At 36.2% G+C, this 22,840-nt stretch overlaps 1 long non-coding RNA gene across 1 annotated transcript; it reads right to left on the bottom strand.

The window, feature by feature from the left end:
* Window positions 1-3,832: 3,832 nt before the first annotated feature.
* LOC108586084 lies at window positions 3,833-15,312 on the bottom strand. The gene is made up of 2 exons (XR_002522192.2): window positions 8,464-15,312; window positions 3,833-7,205 (listed from the first exon to the last, which is right to left on the bottom strand). It is a non-coding gene; the product is annotated as an uncharacterized LOC108586084 (long non-coding RNA).
* Between the last annotated feature and the right edge of the window lie 7,528 nt (window positions 15,313-22,840).

Raw genomic sequence — 22,840 nt, forward strand, 5'->3', positions numbered from 1 at the left:
AGTATCACAGTTTCCAGCCAGAAATGAACTGAAACTTGAAGTAAAGGGAAACTGAGGAGGTACCGAAATACCAAGGATTCTAAAGCTTTTCTTGTTCCTCCTCTGACTAAGCTCAAGGGCCAAGAGTTAAAGGAAAGACATTAAAATTTCACTGCTTCCTTAGCCAGCCTCTGTTCAAGGTTTCAGACAAGGATTCTCTTGAATTTCACCTCCTGCCTCTCTTTTCCACTCTGAATCATACATGGAATATAGATAATTATCAAGAAGAGAAAATAGCTGGTATTCCCACCCACTCCCGCATGTCACATGACATAAACATTCAAACACTGAATTAGGAAAACTGATTGGGGAAAGAAGTTGAGAAAGAAAGTCATTAGTGTATCTGAATTTGTCTTTAGAAGTGTGAACTTAACAATCCAAACCTAATTAATTCAGGAACTCTATTAAGTGTTCTTAAAAGTCTACTGTGTGTCCAATGATGTGGACAAAAGCTTACCAGAAGTCCTGAGATTCATGCCAAAAGTAATGTAGGCAAGGTATCTATCAAATATTGAGTACCTCTTATAGTGCAGACAAAATTATAATAGCTTTTCATATATTATCTCATTTAATTTTCACGAAAATGTTTGAGTTCATATGATAATTGAGAAAATGTATATTGGGATACATTGAAATAATTTACCTGAATTTACAAAGGAAAAGAGAGCTAGAGATTCTAACCCAATCCTGTTTAACTCCAAATACCGCATTTTTCCTTCTCGAATCAATCTCATATTTATTGTCATTTTAAATGTGTGTTGCTTTTTCCATCGGCCTTTCTTTCTCCTTTTTTATCTAGAAGAGCTTCTAATTTTCTTATTTATTTTTTCATTCTATAGACCTTAGGCTCAAGATCACGCTTTTATCTCTCAACTGTAACTAAAGTTTATCTCGAATCAGAAAAGCAGAGACAAATGTTGGAAGGCTTCTGTGTGTTGCATACCAGCTATTTTCTCAGGAAAACAATTACTGAGTATCTTTGTAATGCATTTCACGTCTGTTTATAAATGTAAAATTGCAATTATTCTTGTTTTTAATGACTTTCTTCCAACAAAAGATGTGTTTTATTCTATTTTTTCTTTCCTGAGTTTGAATGATCACATCCTTCAAGAAACCAATGTAGAATTATGCCTCAACCTTCATTTCCAAGTTTAAGGCCAACCTCTCTGCCTTTTCTTCAACACTATAAAAAAGTTAATGTGTTCTCCACAAATCCTGAAACCATCTCTACATAGAGAGTATCCAGAATAAAGTATGAATGACAGATGAACAGGACAGATGGATGGATGGATGGATGGATGGATGGATGGATGGAAGGAAAAACAGATGGATGGAAGGATTCAGTATGCATTCACAAACTAATTTTGACTATTATCAAAAATGAGGTTATTCATAATAATTTGGCAACTTCATGTATTGAGTATCAATACAGGAAATATTATACATTTTCATCTCATTTAAGTCTGGAAAATATATGGACTATTAACATAGTGTAATAACACAGAAACAAGATATATGATATACTGAACCATAGGTTCCATTTTCAGTGGGGTATGCCCATGAAAAATTTTTACTACAGTAAGTAACGTTAGTAACAAAGTAAAATTAAATATTTAGATGAGACTACAAGTAATTTTGGCTTTATAACAATCTCTCTCCCATTTGAAAGAAATGTTTCCTCATTTAAGGTAGAGACAAGAATCTCATTTTCAAGGATTGCTTTGAAACTATTTCCTCAACAGCTTGGTACAGGTATTAACAGGAAAAAAGAATATTGGTGGGATCAATCCTCTACTGAACAAGGGAGGATGTAACAGGACTACTGGTAAAATATGGTCTTCATCCAGAAGCAGGAAAAGACAGATGAATCATCAAAACCATGGGAGAGAAAACTGGATATTGCTCATTAAGTTGCTGAAAGTGACATCATCATATAACCCAGCTATCTCATTGCAAAATATACAGATTTTTAAAGAGTATTATTGGTACTTTAATTCCAGCTAAAGTCAGCAAGTGATGTTATGAATTTCCACTCATTTGGGGCAACAACTGAAAGTAATTGAAGTTTTAGAAAAAACATATGCAATTGTGAAATGGTACATCAGGGAATTAGACATCGTTAATTATTTTTAGAGTGGTGTTCTCACGAAGCTGGGATGAGGAAGATTCTATTTGTTTCAAAATAAATGTTTATAGTTTTGTAGTATATTGAAGTAAAAACAATGGAAATCAATATAACATGTCTAACAAATGCAGGTGTGACATAATTAATGAACCTCCTGACACTGGCAGTATTTGACTATTTTTACCTACAAAAATGACAATTTCTATAGTATCCCAATATATCCTGCAGTAGATTTTACAAATTTAGAAAATTTCTAAAAATTCTAGAAATTTCTAAATCCACTTCTAAAATTACGCATCTTGTTATTTCAATTTTTGGTGGAAATTGTGTATCATTGCTCCCATACCCAACATCCAGGCAGGCACTAAATAGGGATAAATCTGTCATTCTAAGATAAGATATGATAAAAGTTACAGTCATTCTGCTAACTTAGAAATAAAATTTTTTTTAAAGGGGAGAAGGAAGCAAGAAAATCAGAGGAAACAATGCTCTGAAAAGTAACTGCATCTTAAATATATACATATTTTTATAAATATAGGCAAGGAAGCACTCATGAGTGATATTGATTTTAAAGGAGATCCAAAAGGAAGCCAAAAACTTTGAAACAGTCGAGGACACAGGATGAAACCTAAATGTTGTGTGCAGTGATTCCTTTCAAATTGTTCTCTGCTTGTTCTTAGGGGAGATCGGGGCTTGTTATTTAAAGCTATTATTATTTTTTATAAGCCCCATGAAGCTCAAATAAAGTAGAGTTCAAGAAATAGCCTGAAAGACAGACATAGGTACTTATTTCCCGGTTTTGTTCAGGTAGAAGAGCACCTGGATGCTGTGAGCCATTTTATAGAACACCATCAAATGTGGAATTATTAAACCAAATAATTATTAAACTCAAATAAACTAAATGTATGTCTGTGCCAAATCAAATATTGCATTATATTTGGGTGTAGGAAAATGTTTTAAGTTATTTTTTAAAAAAAGAAAAATTGAAAAAGGTAGGTCCATTTCATATATTTTCTCTTCAAAAATTGCCATCATTTGACTTTCATGGTAAAATAACTTGACTTGGTTTATGAAACAGTTGAGTTTTATGGCACCTGCATTTCAGAATAACTATTCTGAACTATTCCGCCTCTTTCAAAGGATTGTATGAAAATATAAAATAATAATTTGCTTAAAGAAAGCAAAAAAAAATGTCCTATCTTTAATTTCTTTTCAAAATTTTATTTAGGGTTTTTCAATTTTTGTTTTAATTGGAAAAAAGATCCCCATCTAAAAATATTCCCCTTTCAACAAGAATTGAGTTCTAAACCAATATTAGTCATCATAGAGGTAGTTTGATAGCTAACTCTAAGATATATCTCTCCCCTTTATAAACTTTAAATTGGATAGGAAGGTTTATTTCAACTTAGAAGCTTCATATCATTTTCTCCTTTCTTCTTTTCCTAATTTATAACCCTACTCTGTAAAGCTGGCTGCTCAACTGGCTATTTTTAATGTGAAAGAAACTAAACAAAAGCCCTTACAGTGCTGCTCAAATATCTAATATGTTAAACAAAAGTCTACTGACACAGAAAAATAACCAAACAACTGCTAATGATTTTCCTATAATTTCCGTATTTTTATCCAGTTTTTCCTGAAGGTCTCGCCAAATTCCAGGGGATGTTTTGGTTTTCTCACTCTGGACATTAGAGCCATTCCTAGTGTGCAGCTGCAGCTCATTTGCAGCAAGGGTGTCCGTAAAGCCTAGCAGACCCTGTCCCTGGGCACTCCTCCTCCCTGACTTTTCTTAAACTGGTTTAATCTGTATATGAAAAAGAAGCCCTCCTACGGTGGTTTTTATTGAACAGAATGGTAGCGGCTTAAAATGGAATAGAAATAGTGTTCAAGTGGGAAATTATATGAGACATGTATAGATAACACTTAATTAAAATTATCTCCTTACTTCTGTCCAACAGAGGCTTGCTATTAGTGGACAAAGAGAACGGCCTGTCCCATGAGTCTAATCTAATATATAGCAAATGAAAATAATTTTCTTGTATTTAAGGTCAGAAAACAATCACACTGCAAAGTCCTGAAATGAACACCAAGATATCTTGATCTGGAAGATATAATCATTCATATTTCTAATTAAGAACTTTCAGGATTATCAAGGCTCTTGCCTTGAACCTAACCCTGATCTTTCCTTACTTCAAATTTCTTACGTGCCATACCTAAACGTTTGCTATTCTGCTATTCTAATTTAGAACATTAAATGCTTCTCTGTATGGATAAGGGTCTGGATTTAAATGTGCCATACAGAAAAAAACAATCCTCCTATTGTTACTTGAGTATGGACTGACACTCTCGGTACATTGTTTTGACTATATTGCTGTTAGGCTAAATCACTATTTTCAATACATTGGACAATAATGGAGAAGAGATAGTGCAGACAAATCAAGACTGTTGGCATAATACTGCTTCCTAGCTCAGTCTGCCCTCCCTCCAGCCCCCAGCCTCTGCCCCAGCCCTTGTAATTCAGCAGTTAACACAGAATCACATTAATAGTGTCTTGGGCTATGGCAGCACAAGTCTTTGCTAAGGCTTTTATGACCTATGTTTGCAAGTCTGTGGATTGTAGTCATGTTAATGGTAAACACTTGGTGCCCTCAGAGAAATTTCGCATTAATAAAACCTACAAAGCACAGTACTGTTTCTTTGAAGTTGCTGCTAAACATGTAATATTAGCTTGTGAAGCATTAGATGAGGAAATGAGCTCGATAAGGACTCCTGCAGTAATAGCTCTAAATTGATTATTTCCTTCCCAAAATAAACTTGTCAGGCAGCCCTGTGGGCTTACTTCCGAAGACTTGCTCTGCCCAGGAATTTTATCACAAGGAAATGAACAGCAAAAACCCAGACAAATATGATAAGGCACATTCACAAGATATTAATACAGTTATGAGATTCAACTTTTTCTTAATGAAACTAAGATCTCTTGAGAACGGCCATGAGTTAGATATTCATTAATTGCATCCCAAACATGAAGGAAGAAAGAATGGTGTCTTTTAATGCTATTATATTACATAGTCAAGCACAGAAAATTCCAAGTTAAGTAGAAAAGAAAGCAAATGCAAACCTGTGTGCATTGTGATGTGAACATTTTCACATTTATAAGTCCACTGCACTCCAGCCTGGGCTACAGAGCGAGACTCCGTCTCAAAAAAAAAATAAAAATAAAAATAAAAAACAACTTATGTAAAGAACAATTTTTCAAAAGATATCCAAAGAACACACCCTTGAATTTAATAATACTTTATTTAGGTGTCATTCACTTGCATCTTCTGTTTGAAACTAGAGGCAAAAATTTGCATTTTCTGTGGATAACCAGTTTTTACAATTCTTTATTAAGATCTTTTGGCAATGTATCTATATCAAAAAATATTTCTTTAAAATAAAAAAAGAAGCTGATTCAGGAAACGCATTTTCAGTATTCCTCAGACTTCTTCAATCGGTATTAGCCACACACAGAAAAGAAGGAATTTGGAACTGGGAATTCTTGTGGTTTGGGTTTCAATAAAGAAGAGACCCCTTTTTACCCAGAATGACAACGTGACAAGGATAGCTCTGTTTAAACACATTGTTGCTGCAATTGTTTTCAGATTAGTGTATAAATATTGACTTTTATAATTTGGAATGGTTAATTTTCCACCTAAATTTGTAGTTCTTCCCACATTCATTCTGGTCCAAAATTGAATCCAATTATTTCTTAGGATATTTAAAGAAAAGTGTTAATCTAATAAAAGAACAGAGTTAAGACCACGGGAATTATTATCACTCTCTTTCCCTTTCAGAAAATACAATTATAAGTGTCTGGAAACATACTTTTTATTGTAGAAAGCGCGTTTAAATAAAGTAAACCTAGATCTCAAATGCCACAATTCCCATTTACAAGACTGACAATTGCCATGGCTTTCCCTTTGCGTACTACCTTTGAAGAAGAAGTAAGACGTCAAAGCCATGGTTTTGTTGTGCTGTATATTTTTGTAATTTCTTCTGTAGACCTTAAAACATACAGGTTGCCAAGGCGGTAGATATAAAATATTTTTATTCAATTAGCATGTACGTCAATAAATGTATATGCAAAGAATCTTTTTGCCTTCTTACTTTCTAGTGCCATAACCATGTTTATGTATAAGTTCAGTTATACATAAACGAGCAACTAAAAAGAAAAAAGCACTGCTCCTCAAAGAGATTCCTATTTCTGAAGCGACTTAGATAAACTAGACAGGTAGATACATACATACCTACATACATACACACACATTCATAGTACATACATACATACATAGGTGATTAATAGATAAATACATAGATAGGTTACATTGGCAATAGATAAACAACAGTAAGGAGATAAATTTAAGTACAGAAGAGATTAGGTAGAAAATTTAAACAGGATCACTTAGGAACGCTATGGATTGAATTTTTTGTCCCCCACCCCCAAAATCAAATGTTGAAGCCAAATCCCCAATGTGATGTTATTTGGAGGCAAGGCCTTTGGTCATGAGGATGGAGCCATCATGAATGGGATTAGTGTCCTTATAAGAAGAGACGTGAGAGAGCTTGCTTCCTCCCTCTCTGCTGTCCACCAGGTGAGATACAATGGGAAGATGGCTATCTCTAAACTGAGAATCCAACCAGGCTGGTACCCTGATCTCAGACTTCCCAGCCTCTAGAACTGTGGGAAATAAATTTCTGCTGCTTAAGCCACTCAGTCTATAGTATTTTTGTTAGAGAAGCCCAAACTGAGTAAGACAAGGAAGGTCTCACTGAGAAAATGACATTTTTTAAACAAGATGAAAGAGCTGAGGGAGGTAGGATGAAGACACTGAGAGGAAGAGCATTTCAGGAGGGAAAGTAGAAGTGGAAAGACTCCACAGAGAGCACATGCCTGTGTGTGTCAGGAGTGAGGAGGTTGGAAATGCTGGAGCAGCCCATGGGTGAAATGAGGCACCTGATCCCTTAAGAGCTTCTTCTCTGGCTGAGGTGTAATGCCATTGGGTGCCTTTGAAAAAAGAAGTGACATGGTCAGAATTATATTGTTAGAGGCCATCCCCTAATGGTATTCAGTACCACAGGCAGACAATCGTAAACAAGGCCAAAAATCACCATTACCATTTTTTCAAGACAAAAAGAAAAATCGTCCTTATCATATGTTGCTCCCGCAACGTATGTGTCTCTTCTTTACCTTCCAAATTATCGTCAGTAGGAAGATAAGGGGCAGAGAAAAAGAAAAACACCTAGTGGCTGTTAGAAAAAGCTGGGGGTTAGAATGACATCCATGCACAGCTGCAATGCATTTTTCAAGTGTGAAAATTGCATAGAAGCAAAAATGACTATGTCAAATGTAATTGCTTTGCATTCTCTTTCCTAGGTTTAAAGAATCTATAAATTCGTATTCAGAAGTTAAGCTTACATTTGGAAAGTGACTAGAACATTTGGCTTTACAGAAATTTTCTAACCTTTTAAACTGATACAGAATGCAATTAACAAGGCTATTTCAGATCAAAATCCTCTACCCAATAGGCCATGTGTCATGGCCATATTCAGCCACTCTGTTCACCACAATATTCATTATTAAGTGATGAGCTACCCAAATCTCAAGAAATGAGATTTGAATGTCTATTGTTAAATCTTAAGAAAGTCAATAAATAACACAATTAGTTATACCTCTTTACAATCCCCTCCTCTTGAGTGTAGGTGGAACCTGAGACTTGCTTCTAACCAATAGACTACGACAAAGTTGATGAGATATCAATCCAGTGATTATTGCCCACCAGGTGGCAAAAATGAAAGGATTTAATACATGTCATTAGGGTTTCTCAAAGTTGATTTTGAGTTCATTAAGAAAGATATGATCTTGACTTGGCCTGACCTCATCAGGCTAGCCCTTTAGATGAGAGTCTAGAGATCAGAGAGACTGGAAGCAGCAGTTATCTCTATTGCTGGCCTTGAAGAAGCAAGTTGCTATGAGTTCTACAGCTGCAAGGATATGAATTCTGCCACCAACCATGTGAACTCAGAAGAGAACCTAATCCTTAGATGAGACCATATCTCTGGTCAATATCTTAATAGCAGCTATGTGAGACTTTGAGCAGAGGACTCAGCTAAGTGTGTCCAAACTAGTGGCCTATAACCCATAGAAAATGTGAGATAATAAATGCGCGTTTTTTCAAGCTGCTAAGTGCCTATGATTTGTTACACAACAATAGAAAACAGTTACATTTTTCAAATAGTGAAAAAATAAAGCATACAAAACTCACTTCATGTATATATATGTAAAACACAGGTTGAGATTCACATGATTCCAAAGTTTTCACCTGTAATAACATCCAATGTTAGTCAGAACATGTGAGAATTCTTCCTTGTATAGGCTATCCCTCTCACTGCAAGATGTCTGGCATTTCTGGATCCTAACCACTAACTACCTGTAGCATCCCACCAATCACTATGTCAAAAGAAAAAAAAAAGATTCCAAGCATTTCAAATTCCCACTTTGGAGGCTCTATTTCATTAGGTAAGCCTCAATGGCAGATAAAGATATTGAAAGTCTTTATTACTGGAGCCAAGGTTCTGATTCTAAGATTTAGGCAAAGTCCTTCCATTTTGGGATGAGGGGAGATTAATAACAACCTTCAGAAACTGATAAACAGCATGAGATCCATTTCCCTAGAGGGCAAAATGGACAGAAAACAACAACAAAGTTTCAGGTAAAATTGTAGGGCGTACTGGATTTCCTGAAGGAAGTTATTGTTCCTTATGAACACGTACGTCTTACCCTAAGGGTGACAACGTCAGAGATGACTGAAGAAGGTAAGGCAATGGTAAACAATTTGGGAAAGTTTTTTTTGGAAAGTGAAGGACTTTAGAGTTTGTGTTCTTCAAACGCTGTCTTCTAGGTTATTAAATCAGCTAGCCAGACACCAGATAATAAGATGTCATCTTTCTTGTTTGTTTGTTGCCCAAGAATTATCTGAGAAACTGAGGAAACTTGAGTAGATTCTTGAAGATAACAAAAGAGTAATTACAATCATCTCAGTTTTACCAAACATTTAATTAAAAACAGATATAGAAAAACATGTGTTTCTTATCCTTCAGTTGTTTTATAATCAGCAAGGAAAATGAGAAAGTAGCAACTCAGAAAATTAAGAAAGCAAGGACATTTTAAAGAAAGCATTCTGAGGTGCAAAGGAAAATCTTGGGTGCATAAACTGGAAAACAAAGGTGAAAACAATAAAAATCAACATTATTAACATTTTTAGGGACTTTTTGTTTCCATGGTCTATGACTATTTTGTTGAATATATATCCCTAATTTTTTCCTCATTTAAATGATCTGATTTGGACTGCCATGATATTGTTTGACCTTTTTTAAAATCAAGGAAAGTTTCTGCCGGAAGTATTGCAATTTTTCCCCAAAAAAATGTCAGTTGTGTTTACTTTGTTGGTGATTCTTTTCATTTATGTTTTCTAATAAGCTATTGTTTATATATGGAAAAACATTTTCCTTATTAAAAGTCTTAAAAAGAGCTGTGACTCTGAATTTTCCCAGCATCTGATTTTTTTCTAACTTTTTGTTTTTTAAATTTCAGGAGTACATGTGCAGGTTGGCTCTATAAATAAATTGCATGTTGTGTAGGTTTGGTGCACATATTATTTTGTAAACCAGGTGATACCCATAGTACCCAATAGGTAGTGTTTTGATCCTCAGCCTCCTCTTACCCTCCACACTTAAGTCTCTTTGTGGGTCTCTAAGAACTTGTTTCATAAATCTATGTGCTCCTGTGTTTGGTGCATATATATTTAGGACAGTTAAATCTTGTTAAATTGAAACATTTACCACAATGTAATGCCCTTCTTTGTCTTTTTTGATTATTGTTCGTTTAAAGTCTGTTTTGTCTAAAATTAAAATAGCAACTCCTGCTTTTTGTTTTGTTTTGTTTTCTGTTTGCTTGTTAGATTTTTCTTCATTTCTTTACTTTGAACCTATGGGTGTGGCTGCATGTGAGGTGGGTCTCTTGAAGACTGCATAGCATTGGGTCATGTTTCTTTATCCAACTTGCTACTCTGTGCCATTTATTTGCAGCATTTAGCCCATTTACATTCAAGGTTAATATTGATAGTGCAGATTTGATTCTGTCATCATGATGTTACCTGATTATTATGCAGACTTGATTGTGCAGTTGCTTTATAATGTCAACAGTATAGGTACCTAATTGTGTTTTTGTGGAGGCCAATAATGGTCTTTCATTTCCATGTTTAGCACTCCATGAAGGACCTCTTGTAAAATAGGTCTGGTGGTAATTAATTCCTTAGTATTTGCTTGTCTGAAAAGAATTTTACTTCTCTTTCTCTTATAAAGTTTAGTTTGACTGGATATTAAATTATCAGTTGGAGTTTCTTTCGTTTAAGCATGCTAAATACAGGCTCTAATCTCTTTTGGCTTGTATGGTTTATGCTAAAAGGTCCATTGTTAGTCTGATGGGCTTCCCTTTGTAGGTGACCTGCCCCTTCTCTCTAGCTGCCTTTAACACATTTTCTTTCATTTTGACCTTGGAGAATCTGATGAGTGTGTGTCTTGGGGATGGTCATCCTGTATAGGATCTCACAGGGGTTCTCTGCACTTCCTGTATTTGAATGCTGGCCTCTCTAGCGAGGTTGGGGAAATTTTCATTGATATCCTCAAATATGTTTTTCAAGTTGCTTGCTTTCTCTCCCTCTTTCAGGGACACCAGTGAGTCTTAGATTTGCTTTTCTACATAGTCTCATATTTCTCAGAGATGTTGTTCACTCTTTTTTATTTTTTCTTTATTTTTGTCTGACTGATTTAGTTCAGAGAAGCAGGCTTTGAGCTCTGAGAATTGTTTCTCAGCTTGGTGTGTTCTGCTGTTAATATTTGCAAATTGTATTATGAAATTCTTATAGTGTGTTTCCAGCTCTATCACATCAGTTTGATTCTTTCCTAAAATGGCTATTTTGTCTTTCAGTTCATGTATCATTTTATTGCAGTCCTTAGATTCTCTGGATTGGGTTTCAACTTTCTCCTGTCTTAATTATCTCCATTCCTATCCATATTCTGAATTCTGTCATTCCAGCCACTTTAGCTGGGTTAAGAACCACTGCTAGGAAACTAGTGTGGTCATTTGCAGGAAAGAAGACACCCTAGCTTTCTGTTTCCAGAGTTCTTGCCCTCATTCATTCTCATCTGTGTAGGCTAATGTTCCTTTAACTGTGGAGTAATTTTAGTATGGTCTTTGTTGACTTTGTTTCTGGATGTTTTTAGAGGGACAAGGTTTTGTGCTGGGACTTTATTTGTAGCTGAAGTCTTGTCTTTGGTTTCATGGGGTGAGGGAATAATATTAGCAAAGTAACTTTGGAGCTGATTTTTTGGCCCTGATTTTTTGGCTGTGATCCAGTAAATGGTGTTTAGGTGCACCATCCAATAGGGAAGCTGCTGCTCAGCCACTTGGCTTCTCTGTATTTCCTCATGTTTGTAGCCATGCTCCCTCTCAGTTCTCTGAGAGTGTGGCCTCCTCTCCCACTCGAGTGCTGGAGGCAGATTTTGGCTTGGTGTTCCTGGGCTGCATACCACAGTCGTAAGGTAAGCTCAGGTTTTATGTTCCCTTCCTAGCTTGCAGGCAAAGGAGAAGGAAACTTGGCAGTGTCAATGGCAGAGGGCCTTTCACTTATCTCCTGGTGCTCCACCCCAGAGAAATGCAGAGCCACTACCAATCAGATCAATCAGCTTTGGGTGGAGTGACTACACTGTGGCCCAAGCTATAGGACTCTGCCTGGTGACAAGCAGGGGAGGTGGGAGCTCACAGGGAAGACAGATTGGTCTCTTCTCCTTAGGATGCCTGTGGTGGGATGGAGGTGTGAGTAAAGCAATCAGAGTCTTTGCTCCTTCCCCAGCCCAAGGGCAGCAAGGCAGTACCAGCACAGCGGCAGTGGCAGAGAGGCCTTCACTTGCCTCTGTGAGATCCACCCCAGAAACACAGAGCTGCTGTCAATGGGAATGTTCAGCTTGGGGCTGGGGAGTGGCTGCACTCCTGACCCAAGCTGGGGGCCCTGCCTGATGAAGAGTAGGGAGTCAGAGACTCACAGGGAAGAGAGACTGAACTCCTCCGTGTATGGTGACTGTGGCATGCTGGAGGCACAGGTAAAGATCTCAGGCTCTTTATTCTTTCCCCAGTTTAGGTCAGCAAGGGTAGAACTGCTGCAGTGGTAATGGCAAAGAGGCTGTCAGTTGTCTCTGGAAGCTCTACTCCAGGGAAACACAGAGCCACTACCAGCGGGAATGCTCAGTCGGGAGTGAAGTGGCTGCTCTGCAGTTATGATCTGGGGGCGCTATCTGGTGAAGAGCAGTGTGTGGGGGTTCACAGAGAAGAGGGTCTGTGGCTGTGGTGTGCTGGAGGTAGCGGTGACAGGTCCAGGCCCTTTGTTCTTTCCCCAGCCCGTGAGCGGTAAGGGTGGTACCACTGCAGCTGCAATGTCAGAGGGGCTGTGGTTTGTCTCCGGGATTTCCTCCCCAGAGAAACACAGAGCTGTCACCAACTCAAGTGTTCAGGATGGGATAGGGTGGTTGTGCTGAGGGCCTGCTCACTGAGGAGCAGGAACCCATGTGGAAAACAGTTTGGCCACTTTTCTGTAAGGCAGCTGCTCTGTGCTGGGGGCCTGAATTAGTCCTTTATCACTTCACTTCCTCCAGAGCCTGAGGGCAGGAGGGGCAGGAGCTGCAGAGCAGCATAACTGACAGGTCTGCCTACTCCCTCTGGGAGCTTCACCCCAGGAAAGTGCCAGGCTGCTACCAGTCAGTGAGCTCAGGCAGGGCTGACCTGGCCATGCTAGAGTCCCAGGCCCTTGTCCAGTGAGGTGCAGTGGAGGTGAGGCCTGCAGTCAATTCACTCGTCAGTCTTGTGGATTCAGCCCCTATCCTGGACATATGCAAGGGACTTTGACCTCCCCCATTGCCAGAGCTGCAGGTGCTGGTGCCAGGTACCTAGGAATCCAAGGCCCCTGAGATTCCCCATGTGCCTGAGCAGCAGCTCTGCCCAGATTCCAAGTTGTTCTCTGTCAATGTGGAGGTCCCAGTGGGTGACATCATGGGGGAATCTCCTGACACTATGGTTACAAAGGTCTGTGGCGGAAGTTGTGTTCGGGGCAGGGAGGGGGTCTCACTCAATCAGAGTTTCCCCACAGTGGGGAGTCTTCCCCTGACGCCATGCCAATCCCAACTGGGCGGCTATCCTGACTCACTCTTCTTTGTTCTCCATGGATTGCCTTATTTCCTTTAAGAATCCCAGTGTGTCCACCTGGACCATCCAGTTGAGGAGCTAGTGTTTATGCACCACTCGCTGCTCTCCATGAGAGCAGTGCACACTAGCCACTTCTAGTCAGCTACCTTGACCTCCTCTCCCCTAAGTTTTTAAATTCATTCTTTTAGATCTTCTGGGTTAACAATCTAATCTTAGAATCTGGACTTCATGCATATATATCTTACATCTTATACTCTTTTTTCTTTTGCTTTTTTCTAATTGTATTGCCAAGTATCATCACACAAGTTAAAATATGCTTGTCAGTGAATGAACGTTAAGCAGAATGTTAGCTTTCCTTTGAGGCAAAACTGTTTTTAGTATGTTAAAACCATGTCCATCCACTCCTATTATATTACATTTAAATCGGGTTGTCAATAAGCTAATATTTACTAATAAATGTTAATTAAAATGATACTTTTTACATCTACTGAAATGTTTTCTTTCACTTCTGTTCTATTAATATGATATACTATAAGTTGTAAACACTTGCTGTGGAAACAGTTGTGTTTTAATAATATACACGTGGAGTTTAAATGAGAATATTTTAATTACTTGTCATTTAATAATTATTATGTTCTACCATAAAGCTAATTCATGAAAATGTCAGTTATAAAGTCTGCCAACACGGGAAGCTTCAGCATTGTGTACTCATCTGAGTGTAAGTTCAAACAGCCCAGAACCTTCCATGTCACTTTTAGTTGCCTGTTTGTGTCTCCAATTCCTTGGCTGCATAGTTCCTTGTCTCAATAGCAGATTCAAAATAAATAATAATTAGTGAAGTGAAAATGAAAAAAAACTTTGAATTACTTCAATTATGTCATTCTATGTGAACACTTAGTATTTTTGTGCTAAAAATTAAAACACCAAAACTAATATTTGTTAGTACAAATGAATAAAATTTTTACTGAGTTTTAATGTCTTTCCACTTTATCCATTTTAATTGCTATGTGTTTGCTTTTTTAACAACTTTATTGAGGTACAATTTGCACAGCAAAAGAATCATTCATTTTAAGAATACAATGATTTTTCACAAATTTAGAGTTGTGAAACCATCACCACAATCTAGTTTTAGAGCATTTCCACCAGCCCTAAAAGATCTCCTGTGCCCTTCTTCAATCAGTCTTCATTCCTACCCGCAACCAGGGGCAATCATTGATCTGCATTCCAACTCTACAGATTTGCCTTTTTTGAACTTTTCAAGTAAGGGGAATCATACACTATGTAATATTTTGCGTCTCACTTCTCTCACTTAGCATGACGTTTTTGAGGTTTATCCATGTCGTGGCATGTATCAGTACATCATTCCTTCTTATTGCCAAATAATATTCCACATATAGATATACCACATTTGTTAATTCCTCTACCAACTGATGGACATTAAACTGCTTTCACTTTTTGGCTATTATTAAAAACGCTGCTATGAAGATTGGTGCACAAGTCTTTGAATGGACATATGTTTTCATTTATTCTTGCATAAATACCTCAGAGTGAAATTGCTGTGTCAAATAATAAATTTATGGTTAACTTTTTAAGAAACTACCTTGCTTTTAAAATAATAAACAAATCATAATAATAAAATGTTGCATCAGGGCTATGACATAGTTGCCTAAATTTTAGCCTTTATAGATATTTTGCTTCTCTTATAATTCATTTATTAATTGCCAGTTATATAGATGACTTATTATATCAGACTGTAACCAAAAGTTCGAAGTTTCATTGCTATGTAGCTATTAAAATTATTGAATTAATTGTACTTTGTTCTTTTTATACCATTTAATTACTTTATTTTCCCTTCTATTTTTTCTTTTTTCATTCTTGTTTTATTTATTTTTGTTTTAATTGGTTTGTTTTAATTTTTTTTGTATTTCTAAGCTATATGATTATACATATAAAGCATAATTTAAAAATCTATCCATTACTATTACTCATTTCATTTTATGAAATTTACTAAAATAATTTTCTAGAATAGAGGGAAGATATTTGAAAATGATTTACTTCAAGTGTCAAATACATTAGGTATACCAATAAAATTTGATAACTAAAAGAAACCAACAGCCCTTTACGTAATTATTTGGTGATCAAAAGTTATTTGTCTCAAGCTGCCTCTTATTCTCTGCACAGACATTGAGCACTGCCAATTTCTTTTAATAAAAAAAAAAATAGAGAACTGTTAGGAGTCATACCAAACATTTTCATGGAGGAGAAAAACAGTATATTAGAAAAAAAATGGAAGAAAAAACTAGTGTGTGAGAGGAAATGTAAGATTAACTAGAATTTGGTAGAAGTCACTGCCTAGTCACCAAGAGTATGGTCAGTCAGCAGATAGCTCCCCCAGTTGGTTCCCAAATGGCCATCTTCAACTGTAGAGATCTGGCTAAGATCACACCCATGTGTGAGTGCCCACTGTGGTGACTGAGCAAGGCAGGAATATCAAGACCTGATTTTCAGCCCTGCAGAGGACAAAAACTCAGCCATTTGGGCCCAAAATGGGACGCCGGCTCTGTATATCAGTACTCACTCCAGAGCACCCTGCCATTTTGGTGCATCACAGTTGTACTTCCTTTGCCCCATCCCACTTCTGCCACCTTCCTTTCACAGTAATTGATTCAGAGACACCGGAATCTGAACTAAACAGGGTGTGTGAGTGTAAGTGGGAGGAGCACTACACAAAAATGACTGGACACTGCCTTGCGGTAGCAGTTAGCAGCAAATGGAGATATTTAGGTTAAATTCAAGGATGGTCATGTTGAAATACCTAACATATAGTCTGATTTAATAGTAAATCTGAGTAATACTCTTTGCCATAGTCTAGATCTCTCTGAATTTGATCTTCACAACAAGTATAGTTACTTTGTTTAACTGAAGAATCTTACAAAATCTCTGCTTTTTCAATAATTGTTAAAGTTTATTGCATACTACAGTGGGTCAGATGTAATCCTTGGTTATTGGACTTTCTCCATTTTCTTTAGCCTCTGTTGGAAAGTTGGGAATTGTTCATAGAAAGTTTTTATGAGCCAGACCTGGAAATAACAATATCACTTCTATTCACATTATATTCCTGAGAAATCAATCACATGGCCACAGGCAGAGGAAACAAAAATATAGGTTAGCTGAATGTCTAAGAGGGAGATGAAGTGAGATTTGTGAGCAGCTGGCTAGTCTCTTTCAAGGATATCAAGCAAATAAAATGCCTTGAACCATGCTGACAATTCTCCCGAAAGCAGAAGATAACTTCTTTAAAAGAGCAGGAAGCAGGACAAGTAATAAGCCAGTTAGAATTGGGACATTTGCTTTTGAAGGGTTCAAGGCACAAAACAAAACCCCGAAGAATCTCTTCTTTGAAAACATGAACAGCTGGCACAGGAAGATATTGTCACACTGGATCTGCTTACCTGTGGGGCAAGTTTGCCAAACAAGCAAAATAAACCATGCAGGGATGAAGTTCTGATTTGGGTCTGGCTCACTCCACAATCCCATCAGGTTGCTGGGCTTCCGAGAAAGCATCTAATCTTCTCACCTGTGATCTTCAAAGAGGAAGTCTCATCGCTATTTAAAGACAGATGAATTAGAAAAAAAAAAAAATCTATGAATCTTTTTTCAATGAGGAATTCAAGACAAAGAAGAATAACGTTTTAAAAGTAAGATTTACAAAAAGTTTTATTAAGCAAGAAGCACAGAAAGAATTACTTTTGAAAATGATTTACCAGAGAAAATATTTTAAAATGTATTGTGTTGGTTACTTATTGCTATGTAACAAATCACTCCAATAAGTGTAAACTTTTCTTACTGCTCATGCATCTGTGAACCTACTAGAATCTGATTGACATAGGCTAGGCTCAACTGGGAAGCTCTTTTTGTCACTGCATATCTATTAATTACCTAGGGTGGCTCTGCTGACCAGCAGACTACCCACAGTTATATTATTTCCATGATCTGCCAGAAAGAAAATAAAACAAGCAAGAACATGTGAGATCTTTAAGGCTTGCACTTAGAATGCAAACTGTGACTTTTGCTCATGTGTCATCAGCCAAAGCAAGTCACATAGCCAAGCCCAGAGACAAAATGAAATGAGTACATGCCATCTGTGATGGCGAGGCCATAGCAAAGGAACAGATGCAAGAAGAGGTGAAGAAATGAGGAAAATAATGCAATAAACCACAATTTATTTCAACAAAATTTAAGTAATAACTTCAAAACAAAAGACAGACATGATAAAGAGATTGTCTTCTTTCTTTTTTCATCAGGGTATAACCAGATGTTTAAATCTTTGGACTCAGTTCAAAAATTCATTTCTATCAATGTGTCTTTTCAGTGTGAGACCAGTATATTCAAAGTGATAAGAAAAAAGAAGAATGGGCAAATAGGAAAAAATTTAAATGGAATTGAACATGAAAAAAAATCCTATAATTATAAATTTTATAAAATCAATTTAAAATTAATTATAACAATACAGAGAAAACCTATTAATGTAGAAGATTGAGTCAGACATCTGCCACCCACCTTGAAGCACTCTGCCACGTTCCAGAAGAAAGAAAACAAAACAGCAACAGAGAAGGTATTAAATTGGAGGACAGCACACAGAGATCCAAATTTGATCAATAATTCTGAAAAATAGAACAGAAAATATACTGAAATAAAGTATTAGTAGAAAAAAAATTGAATTGAATCTAAACATTTAAAGAGGTTACATCCGAAGAGTAAAAACCAAACCAGATATACCCTGTTGAGAAGTGAAAGACAACCAGCCTAGAGGTGGTAAAAAACGTAACCTAGCACAGGAGAACAATTACACTGAGGCAGGACTTCTGAACCACACCAAATGCCAGAATATGGGGAAAACGGCTACAAATGCATCAGGGGGACAAATTTTAAGCCAGATGCTGTATGTTCACCAAAGTTTTGCTTCATGTGTAAAAGTAGCTGAAAGAATATCATCTATTTATTTATCCTGGAAAAAGTAAACCAAGAAAGTATTCTATTAAAGTTTATCTGTACATATAAAAGGGGAAATTATGGTCTAAGAACAGTAGAAGTGAGTCTCAGAAAATACGTAAACATAGCATTGAGTATAAGTAATTGTTTAACAACATTATATCAGAAAGTACATTTTGACACTATTTGAAAGAAAAGTAAATTAATTCTCACATACTAACAAAATAATACTTTAAAATAAGAAGCTGGGTAAAAAATTGTAGATTGTGTATTTTTAAAAGAATATGATGGGAAAGAACAAAATAAGTTTATGACACAAAATTATAACTCATGAATCTTCAAGCTGAATCATAATAAAATACAGGATCACATAATTAAAAACTAGTTTTTTCCAAAAAAACCAGAAACAACAGTAGGAGGGTATTTTCATAGCTCTCTGTCCCTGTTACATCAAGCAAAACACAAATGAAGAAAGATATGGGTAGCGAATCAGTTAGAATGCCTTGGCCAATAATAGAAAACAGAATTCAAAAGTTTAAAAATTGGGGAAAATATTTATTTCCTTTTTCCTTTTTTTATTTTTAATGTTTTTGGTCTTTAATAAGAGGAAGTTGGATGAAAGGCTGTGACTTTGTGATATCAGAAAAGACCACCATATCTTTAATCATCTGCTCTGTAATTTTCCCTATGACTAACTCCCTTCCTGGTTGTAAGATTAAAATCACACTCTTCATCCACACATGCAGACATGGCAAAGTCCTGGGGAAGGAAATGGATAATTAACTCCTTATTTCTTTCCCTGTGTGTCTCTGTCTCTCTCTTTCTCTGAATGAAAAAATATTTTATACTCAATATCTCTCCAGCAGATTTCTCCTGGATTTATGTTGCTCACTCCATCAGCAGAGACAATTTACTCTTAAACAATAATCAATTAGGTAAGCACTCTGCTAATGAAGATTGAAAAATAAGCTTAAGGAAAGCTAAAAACAAATAAGTATGAAAGAAGAAAATATTAATTTTTGAAACAATAGAATTAATAAATAATTTTCATAGATATTTTGCTAGAAATTAAACCAATAACAGACAAACTCTTAGTGTAATAAATAATGTATAAATATACAAAATTAGAAATAAAAGTGGAGATATTATCATGGTTTTAGAGCATTTTTTTAGAAAAATAAGATACTTAGCAAAATATATAAAATGAACATACAGGAAAAAAATACATTTTTCCATTTTATTAACACTTACCAGTTAAAAAACACAAGAGCAAAATGTTCCAGAGCAACAAGAACTCTCAGAAACTGCAGTGAAAAGTGGGAAAGGATGAAGTCACTTTGGAAATCTGGGAATCTATACTAAAACTAAGCATATGCCTCCCCAGCAATTCCACTCCTAAGTACATACCTGATAGAAACTTACATGCCAACAAATATGAAAAAGTATGTTTATAGTAACATTATTTAAATAATCCCAAACTGAAAACAACTCAAATGCCACCTACTATAGAATACATAAATAGTGTTTTATATGTAAAATAGAATTCTACACAACAATGAAAAAACTATAGCTAAACCCAACAATGAATCAAAAATACAATGTTGAACAAAATGATCTAGACATAGAAAAGTGAAGTTCCACATAAGGCATAGCTAGTTTACAGTGGCAAACATTAGACTACTGGTCATCCCCAAGGGGATTAATGACAGTTGGAGGGCCTAGGAGAAGTACCTAGGGATACCAGTAATATTCTGTGTGTTCATTACATGAGTATGTTTATTTTATAGAAATCAATTGAGCTGTGCACTTATTATTTTGCTCATTTCCTTACGTATGTTATGCTTCAATAAAAAGTTTACTTAAAAATTTTTTTTCAAACAGCTTGGTCTCAAATTCTTCTGCAACTTGCTAGGTATATTGCTCTGGGCAAGACATATAACTTATCCAAGCCTCAATTTCCCCATCTGTGCATCAGAGATAATAATTTTTCCCTCTTCAAGTAGTTGTTGTGAGGGTTAGATAAAATTATTCATGCTTTGGGAGGCCCAGGCAGGTGGATCGCCTGAGGTCAAGAGTTCGAGCCCAGCCTGGCCAACATGGTGAAACTCCATCTCTACTAAAAATACAAAAAAATTAGCCGGGTATGGTGGCAGGCACCTGCAATCCCAGCTATTCAGGAGGCTGAGGCAGGAGAATCACTTGAACCCAGGAGGCGGAGGTTGCAGTGAGCCGGGATCACACGACAGCACTCCAGTCTGGGCAACAGAGTAAGACTCTGTCTTAAAAAAAAAAAAAAAAAAAAAAAATTATTCATACAAAATGTTCCGCACACTGTCTTGCATCAGGAAAGCACTGAGTAACTGATAGTATAATTGAGGATTATTAACAATTTATTTAAAGGGCCTAAAGAAGGAAAAGGTAACATTTTACTAAAGACTTACATGACCTGAATATACTAAAAAATGATGTTTATAGATAATATAAAATCATGCTTATAAATAGATTCAGGAACAGATAGGAAGGCTCAGGATTTTACAAATGCAAATACTTTCTGTTATTAAATAACCCATTGAATATAATTTTTTTTTTTTTTTTTTTTTTTTTTTTTTTTTTTTTTTTTTTGAGACGGAGTCTCGCTCTGTCGCCCAGGCTGGAGTGCAGTGGCCAGATCTCAGCTCACTGCAAGCTCCGCCTCCCGGGTTCCCGCTATTCTCCTGCCTCAGCCTCCCGAGTAGCTGGGACCACAGGCGCCGCCACCTCGCCCGGCTAATTTTTTGTGTTTTTTTTAGTAGAGACGGGGTTTCGCCGTGTTAGCCAGGATGGTCTCGATCTCCTGACCTTGTGATCCGCCCGTCTCGGCCTCCCAAAGTAAATTCCAAGTGGTCTTTTCCTTGGACAGAAAACAAAATTACTCTCAAGTTCATCGAACTGACTGGTGATGACCAACCAATGGTTGAGAGTAAATGGTGCTCAGGGCAAGAGTTATAATTGTAATTATTTCCCTTTTGTGCAGTGCCTAGCCCAATTTCTCATACGTAATTGTCCAAGAGAAAAAGAAAAAAGGACCTGAAGATATAGTTATAACTTGTAAGATCACATGATCATTCATCATGCCCGAGTTCAGATAAGTCAGAAACGATTTTGAGATAAGCATTTGAAAATCTGGCCTTCCAAAAATAAAGAACAGATTTTTACAAAATACAAGGGCTAAAAGGCCACTTGTGCATACTCCTAATATGTATACCTAACCATCATTATCAAGATTTTTATAAAAATTTCATATGTGGAGAAAATTTGTTTCCAAAAGTAATAATAATAATAATAATAATAATTTAAAGCATCTTAAATGTTCAATTGTAGGGGATTGACTGAAATGAATTTTGTAATCATTATAATTTACTATTATTAAATATTATTAAATACATTATTTAAAAATCAGCATTACTCACAAGTTTAAAATATTTCATGACATGAAAACATTGCTGACACATTGCTAAACAAATAAAAGAAGGAAGCCCTATGTAAAAAAAATAAATTGTGTAAATCTATGAAAAGATAGACAGAGGCCAAGAAAAGTTATAGCAAAATCCTTAAAAGTAGTTATTTGTGTATGGTGGAATTCTAAGTATATTTTTATTTGTTCTTTTCTGTTTTCTGAATTGAATATGTATTACTTTATTAATTAGAAAATTGTGAAAATGGTTTTTTTTTCCTAAAGAAAGAACAAAAATCTAGGAAAATCACAGAACAACATTAGATGCTAGTCAGATTTGTGTTCACTGTGAAGTCTAATCTTGTTCCTTTTTAGCCTGCTTTATCTGGTCAAGTCCATTTAACTTGTAAGTTTTTGTAAATGGGAAGTGGCAATATTATTAAATTAGTTCCTACCTAAGGATAGAATAAACAAGCAGAGTCATACATATTAAACTACCCAAAAGGAGTCCAAGTGAGTCAAAAGAGGTGTAAGGTATTAGAACTGCAAGGAAAAATAGTTATAAAAACCTGCCGAGGCTGGTTCTTGCCTGAATTAGGTGTTTTGCATGAGATAATACCTAAAGCCAGTAGAAGGACTGCAATAAAGCTCTCACAGCACTAGCAATAATGAATATTTAAATGTGTGATGTTTAAAAATAGTAATGTAACTTCTTTTTGAAAGTCATTTCCTTTTATTATTATTTACTATTAATATGCACTCTGTCAACCATTCACTCAACAAGTCTTTACTCAGCGTCTAATATGTGTCCTGTTGCATGTTGGGGCTGCAATAATGAGTGAGTCAGCATTCAAAAAACTCCCCAGAGGTTGTTCAGTGATGGAGAACCACACGCTCCTGAATGTTCTCCTACATCCTAGTGTAAGTTACAGTTGCTTATGCCATAGACCCATGGAGCAGC

Source organism: Papio anubis, chromosome 3, assembly GCF_008728515.1.
Source record: "Papio anubis isolate 15944 chromosome 3, Panubis1.0, whole genome shotgun sequence".
NCBI lineage: Eukaryota > Metazoa > Chordata > Mammalia > Primates > Cercopithecidae > Papio > Papio anubis.